The 8,009-nt window shown below is 42.1% G+C and overlaps 1 long non-coding RNA gene across 1 annotated transcript; it reads right to left on the reverse strand.

The window, feature by feature from the left end:
• Window positions 1–889: 889 nt before the first annotated feature.
• LOC147008941 (uncharacterized) lies at window positions 890–6,992 on the reverse strand. The gene is made up of 3 exons (XR_015053150.1): window positions 6,686–6,992; window positions 1,360–1,509; window positions 890–1,162 (listed from the first exon to the last, which is right to left on the reverse strand). It is a non-coding gene; the product is annotated as an uncharacterized LOC147008941 (long non-coding RNA).
• Window positions 6,993–8,009: the final 1,017 nt, after the last annotated feature.

Here is an 8,009-nt window from a genome sequence, read left to right on the forward strand (position 1 = left end):
TCGGAAATTTGCTTACAAGTATGGGAAAGTTCGCGTTACAATTAAAAGATTATTCCATTTAATATATTTAAATTGCGTAAATATACTTACAACTTAAAATGAACGAAAAACGCCATTTACGGGCGTGAGGCGACGCCACGTGACGGTTTTTTTTGTAGTTATTGTTGTTTTTTCTTTCCTTCAATTATATAAATAAATGATTTTCCCTATTGTCCTGGAGAGGACAAAACCTTTAGGATGTGGCACTTGGACACATTTGTCCTTGTTTGTTTTAAAAAGACCCCTCAGAGCTCTACTTCTAGAGGTGTTTTTTTATTTTGCACAGTTCACAATAACTATACGTTTTTCGATAGAGTATTTGAGCTGTTCCGAAGCAACGGAGGTGTGCAGAGCAACCATTAAATTTTGTGCACAAAAGAACAACATTGCACACCATTCACCCAAGTGCCATGAACATCAAAACGTTTTTCTTCAACATATTAACAATTTAGCATTTCTGAATTGTTAGAAATGTACTGGGCCATAACCTATATCCTCCTCACCCTTTTGGGTGGTTAAGGCTATAAATTGGCATGAAGGGCATTGATAGATTGCGCACAGAATCTTTTTTTATTTATTTTTTTTTTCGGAAAAAATTTAAGGGGCCGGTGGCAAGACGTTGACAGGACCCGTGGTGCTATATTGGAAAGAACACGATTCACACATATATTGAGCGTACGTAACAAATTTCATAGGAACCCTAAGAGTGGTTTAGCTGTTAGGCTTGACAAAGGATTTTGGGAAAGGCATTCATGGAAATACCCTGGAAAAGGGTGCTGGAAGAGCAGCCAATACATTATGGTGTCTTCCCTTATGTATTTGTCCTTTGTAATAAATAACAGAAACGATGTTCATTTCAAGAGGAATGTTAAATCCTCTGTGGCCCTTTATTGCATTAACACATATCTATAGCATTTTTTGCTGCCATGGAATTGAACCAGCAGGGGAGTTGACCCAGTGCTTTAGGAGATTCCTCTGTTTTTTCCCATCCTTGGAGGCAGTGTTGTTACCAGTAGCTGTCTGCGTATCCTCCAAGTGGCGTCCCTCTCGCCATGCTCCTGGAACAACGTCGCATTTCCCATTGTCTTCCCGGTCAAGCTGCGGCTTCTGTAGTCCGGGGTACCTTGGATTCAAATTATATTTTATTTACTTATAAAGCGCACCTTTTATAAAAACACGTATTCAAATGCGCTGTGCAATAACAAACAATATAATGATACATATAACATCGAAGGTAAGTCATAACATTTTTCGAAGGATACGCCAAAAGTTCTATTGCATTCTATACTGTATAATATATGCTATGTAAACATGGATTACCTTGTCCGCAAGAGGTTGTGCAAGATCAAGCATGCTTTCACAATGACCTGCACATTGGAGGGTTGATGCTGCATTGCACCAAGCAGAACCTGGAATCTGTTCGTCAAAATGCCGAATGCATTTTCTGCCACCCTCCTTGCTCGGCTCAGCCTGTAGTTGAAGATTTGCTGGTCATTATTCATACCCCGGAAACTGTATGGCTTCATCATGGTTGTTCTTAAGAAAAACACATCGTCGCCGACGAAGAAGTATGGTACGTCCTCGTCGTCTGGAAGAGGCTCAGGGTCAGGGAAGCCAAGGGTACCGTCTTCCACGCATTCCTTCAACTCAGTCATTGTAAACTTGCGCATCTGATGCGGATCCGGCACCGCCGACATCTGCCCAAATGAACTTGTAGTCAGCATCTACAAGCGCCAGAACAACAATGGAGTAAAATCCTTTATAATTGTAGAAAAGTGATCCACTCCTTGGAGGACAGCGGCAGGCCACGTGCTTCCCATCAAGTGCCCCACATGTATGGGAGAAGTTCCATCGTTTGTAGAACTTGTCGGCTATGACGTGCCAACCGTCAGGAGTTGTTGGGCAAACAAGTACCTCATCCACATATTCGTCAACAATAGCTTGACAGACGTCTCTTACCACTCGGGACAGGGTGTTATGGGGGACCCGCCATCCGAACTTCATCGAGCGATACTTGCATCCAGAGGCAAGGTGACGCAAAGTCAGTTCCAGCCTCATGCCAGGCTCAAGCGCAGCCCTGAAGAAGGTGTGCCGCTTTGCTATCCGTGGACCCACTCTGGCCAGCAGCTCGTCGAACATCGCTGGGGCCATGCGGAGAAAGTTGGTGAAGGCTGAATGGTCTTCCTTACGGAGTTCCACCATGAGCTGGTTATATAAACCAAAATGCCGTCGCCTCCCGATCCATGGTGTCACCCAGTGCCTTCTCCTCCGTTCACGTCTTCTTTTCTCGGTTCTATTGGCACGCAACTGGTGCGGTGCCAAATCGATGAGAGTATGCTGATGTTGGAGGACAGGAAGGTATTGTAGTGTCATCGTTGCTGGATACTCCATCTCTCGTAATGTCATGGACATGTACTCGCTATGTAGTCCGCAACACTGACGGGTTCCTCCTGTGAAATCCCTTTTTATTTACCAGTTCCCATAATCGCTACCATTACATCATCATCTGGTATCAGTAGGTTCGGAACTCGTTCGTTAAGTTCTGTAGTCGTCCGGTAAACGTCAAATACGTCCACATAAGTCAGTATGCGCCAGAGGTGCGTTACACAGGCGCAAAGCACGTCACTCATAGGTTTGATAAAAGCCTATTTTGCCCTAAACAATAACTCGGCATGATTCGACGTGTAAGTAACTTTCAAGCAAGGAGTATCGAAGTGTGTCAACGATCGCGTAGCGTGTTGGCAACTTGTCGCTGATAGGTTATAAATAAGTTTCAGGCACGCTAAGCATTATACCGACGTCTTTCAGCCTATGAGTAACTTAAAAGTAACGTCTGTCGACGTGTGGCAACGATCGCGTAACGTGCCAACAACACGTTAATCATAGGTTAGAAATAAGTTTCAGGCACGCTAAGCATTATACCGACGTCTTTCAGCCTATGAGTAACTTAAAAGTAACGTCTGTCGACGTGTGGCATCGAACACGTAACGTGCCAACAACACGTTAATCACAGGTTAGAAATAAGTTTCGGGTACGCTAAACATTACCTCGGCGTGTCTCAACTTATGATTAACTTACAAGTAGCATGTGTTGACATTTGTCAATGATCGCAGACCGTGCATACTTGTGGCCAGTGTAGCGGAACGTGCGAGTCATACGCCGGCATACGTCGTGAAATTTCAAGCATGAAAAAAATTTGAGGACAACCAAAAAGTACAACGTTTAAAGCCAGTGTACAACGACGTATGGCAGTGTTTTTCAGCGTGCTCTCAATGTTATCAAAACTTTCCCATAACGTATTCAACGTGTGCCAGCGTTTTAGAAAAAAAAAAAATTCAACAATCGGCATACGTTGGCTAAAACGTCAAGGTGTGACCGGGCCTTTATTAATATACTCAGCAGCCTGGGATTTTGTAGCAGTTACAATGAAGTAAAACGATATGAATACTCGCTGATTTTGACTGGACCGCCCTCACGAAACCCAGGTGGATTCGTGCAGAGATATATATATATATATCTATATCTATATATATATATATATATATATATATATATATATATATATATATATATATATATATATATATATATATATATATATATATATATATATATATATATATATATATCAATGCCGATTTCAATGTCAATACGCTTGATGGACACAATAGCTTTCATAGCATGGGAGGCATCAGACGTACAACTCCTCGTGATATTTCAGATTCAAGCACACCAGTGTCGCAAATTTTGAAAATGCCAAAAACCAGTATTATCGGTTCATTTGGGCAGGTACCAATCAAGATTATAAGAGACCTATGATTCCCGGCCTACAAAGCATCCACGTTAAAGATATCACACGTGAGCAAACCCTTTGACTAAAGAGACTTAGCGCGGCGATTATGCTTGATTCACTCTGGATATCGGGATATGCCCTCAAATTATCCACACGGCCTTCGCGGAGTGGTTTCATGGAGGTAGCCATGCAAAATGCTGGTGCCTATGAGTTAAGTCAGCTAGAACCACTCCCATTCATTAACATGGATCCGACCAAACTTGACAATCTACACTGCTCTAACTTTCGCTGCAGATGAATGTAAAAAGCAAGGGATTGGTACATGTTTGGTGACATTTGATCAGCCTCTCTTTATGAAGTCCTCAGAAATCGTTTCAGCATCGGATGAACTGGGCAATGTCATAGTGAGGTTGGGTGGATTTCACTTATTGATGTCCTATACGGGTGCTGTTGGTTACATTATATCTGGCAGTGGATTAGAAGAATTGTGGAGCTGCGTATACGCGGAAGGTTCTGTGGGACAAATGATCAATGGCTATGCTTATTCTCGTGCATTACGCGCCCATTTTCTGACTCAAGAAGTACTTGCGACCATCCTACTTCAAACATGCGACACACTTGATGAAGTAGATAAGAATGAAATGCGTAGAATTTATCAAGACTTTGTCTGGTAACAAATATCCAAATGACGCACTAAAAAAATAACGCAGTTTTACAAATGACCACACTTCTTCGGGAGTTATGTTGCCATGCCAAAGCTATAGGCCGAACTGCAAATTATGGATACAATATTTTGAGCAGGTAACCATCATGCGCTTATTTGTCAGAGCTGAGCGGACCGGAGACTGGGAGCTTCATCTCCATTGCGTAAAGGAAATGTTGCCGCATCTTCATGCTTCTGGCCATATTGCGTATGGCAAATCAGCCCATCTCTACTTTCAGCAAATGTAAGAACTGAAGGCGAAGATGCCCGTGGAGGAATACAACCAGTTCACAACGAGAGGTTTCTTTACTATCCACCGAAGTGATAAATTTTGGACTGGCGTATGGTCAGACATGACAATTGAACAGGTTCTTATGAGAGCCATTAAAACGTCAGGTGGACTAACAAGAGGTCGTGGAATAAGTGAGAGTACACTTGCGCAGTGGGTGCTAGCTCTGCCACTGTGTGTGCCAATGTGTAATGGCTTGGAGAAGTTTGCAGGAGTTACCCCAGGTACTTCTGAGCAACACAAGGAGATGCGACCCTCAAGGCAAGCCAAGACAATCGTGACTTGCAATGTTTTCACGAGTGGCTTAATGCACATCCTGTATTCAACAAGCCACCTGACATGCTTGTATCTCTTGCTACTGGAACTGTTGCCGCAAAATCCATCAACTGTGATGATGCTGTTAATCGTGGGACATTAGCTATTAAGCAAATGGTTGGTAAAAATTTCGCTGACGTGAAACTGAAATGCAGTGACAAAGTAAACCCAATTGCTTCGATGTACAACACTGTCACTATACGCAAAGAAAAAGTTACAGTAAATCCAATTCAACTCTTCAATCGCATAACATGTATTATTAATTCAAGCTCAGAGTTGCAAAGCTTCATGAAGTACGAGCAAGCACCACAACCTCAATCGTTGTTTGACAGTTATATGAGAAAGCCAACAAAGGCTACATTAGCTGCACTGTTGAAATCCATGGCGCCCCCTGAATGTAATATACCTGACAACGCACGCTTTGTGATCGATGGTGGTCACCTTCTTCATGCTGTTGTATGGCCTCGCTCAGCGACCTATGATGAAATATGTCAAAATGTATTCACGTTATGTTGCAAAACACGACCACACAAACGCAAGTTATTTTTGACAGCTATGGAGGGCCTCCTTCAACAAAGCAAGGAGAGCAAAACCGCAGGATGGCCAAGGTATCATCTGCTGATATTGTATTTACTGGTAGTATGCAAACTACGACTACGCAGGCGCAGTTCTTTGGCAATAAAAGCAATAAATCTCGATTAATTCCAGCACTGTCCACACATCTCCGTAAAATGGGAATAGAGGTCAGTCAGGCAGTGTCCGATGCTGACGTACTTATTGTGTCTACCGTTCTGCAACTTGCAGAAAGTGAACATACAGTGGGATTGGTTGGAACTGACAGACCTGTTGGTTATGTTGGTGGCTCAGGCAACGTCTTCGGCAAGTCTGTTCATGTTCAATCCAAGCACAAGCAACAAACCTCATAAAATATTCAACATCAACATGATACAGCAACCTGTGGGTGACAAAGTGCAGAATTTGCCTTTTCTCCATGCTGTTACTGGATATGATACGACATCCCCCTATTCAGGAAAGGAAAGAAAAAGGCGTTCAAGCTTCTCACGGAAAAAGGTGATCTTGCAATGGAAGTGACTGCGTTTAACAGGGCAACAGCAAATCATGAAGATGTGTCCCTTGCAGGAGAAAACTTTCTCCTCGCATTATATGGAGGAACAAAGTTCAGTACATTATATGAATATAGATACTACACGTACAAAAGAACCATAGCCAGTAATTCGGTGAGTTCTACATTTCACCTCGCTGCCCTTCCACCCACAAGTGCAGCTGCTTGGCAACATCGATTCCAAACATATTTGCAGGTGCAACAATGGCGGGGAAATGAGCTTCCGCCAACAGAGTGGGGATGGCAGCTTCAACATATTTGTCCCCGTGCCAACTGATCTACCAGCTGCACCTGAAAAACTTATGAAACTCATAAGCTGTAAATGCAAAGTAGGGTGTACGAGTCGGTGTGGGTGCAGGCGAGCAGGGATGTCACGCTCTGCAATGTGCAGCCCGTGTATTGGTTTGGGATGCACCAACTCACCGAAGACCGAGGATCTTGAGGATGATTACGTTGACTTGGAGAGTTCAGATACTTTCTTCTATTGTGAATAAATCAGAGACTGGCTCTTTTTATATATCGTGTTATGTAATATGCACTATATATTGTTACGCAAGCATTTTCGTAATAGTGTTGAGAGGAGTGGGGGTAATGCATTACGCTGACCTTCAGTCAGATTATGACGTAACGACAGCTCTCGTACAAATACAATTATGTGAGCATTATAAAAAGACAGCAACAAAATTAATTCATCTGATAATGGGTTCTTATTTAGAACAAGCATAATACATGTCAATAGATTATTGTTTTATGTTGGTTTGCTAGGCCAATTCTGGTTGCAAGTTAATAATATAAATAGTAATTCATATTTGATTTTCTGTTCATAGTAATATTTTTATGCTACAATGTAAACATAAGATTGATATATTGGTGATGAAATGAAGTTTGTTAGTAGCCACCGAACTCAACCTGGTCTTTAAAAAAGACTTGTCCTAGTCCCGGTAAAGGTTGCGAGGCAACGAGGTAATTTAACCATGAAGCCGCCATGGGACACTTGGGGACTTTTGATATGTGATAAACCATTAAAAACTGAAGCTGCACTGAAATTTTCAGCTTTATACTATTTATTTCCGGGTTTAAATTTATTTTTCCTGGCCTAAAATGTTCATGCAAATACAGTGAGAGGTGGTAATGAAGAAAATCAAGATGTCAAATCGCAGGTGAAAGTGAAATAACAGGGAGACAGAGAGAGACAGACAGACAGAGACAAGCCGGTAGGCGAAATGGGTGGTCGCTAGACCAAGGCGAATTTGAAATATGTAGGTGAGAACACATCAGATGGCATTTTTGCCGTTTGTTGTTCCATATAGGAACACGACTAGCAACTGTCCATTCATCATTTGTGTTCGATTCCCGAACCCTACGTGAGGGAATCCCAACGCGAACATTGCGGTGAAAGCATATAGTAATATATAATTGCATACTAGTCATAGTTTTTGACAGATCGGGCTGAAAATTGACAGATGTTGATTATAGTGTGCATAAAAGAGCAGAAGCAGATTTTTGAAGAAAAAAAAAAAAAAAATGAAAAAAAAAAAAAATAATAAATCGGATTTTTCAAAAATTTCAGTCCCGTTGCTTGGCAATGGTGGCGTCCATAGAAACGGTGCTCAAAAGCATACAACTATATCCTGGTCTGAACCAACCAGTCAAGTTTCATCAAAATCGGTTGATTCCTCTGGCCTCCAGAGCTGTCCATCACATACAAGAGACAGACAGACATACAGACAGAAAACCTGAGAATAAG

The sequence above is a fragment of the Eptatretus burgeri genome, chromosome 18 (genome assembly GCF_056783735.1).
Source record: "Eptatretus burgeri isolate ZD-2024b chromosome 18, Ebu_testis_v1, whole genome shotgun sequence".
Lineage (NCBI taxonomy): Eukaryota > Metazoa > Chordata > Myxini > Myxiniformes > Myxinidae > Eptatretus > Eptatretus burgeri.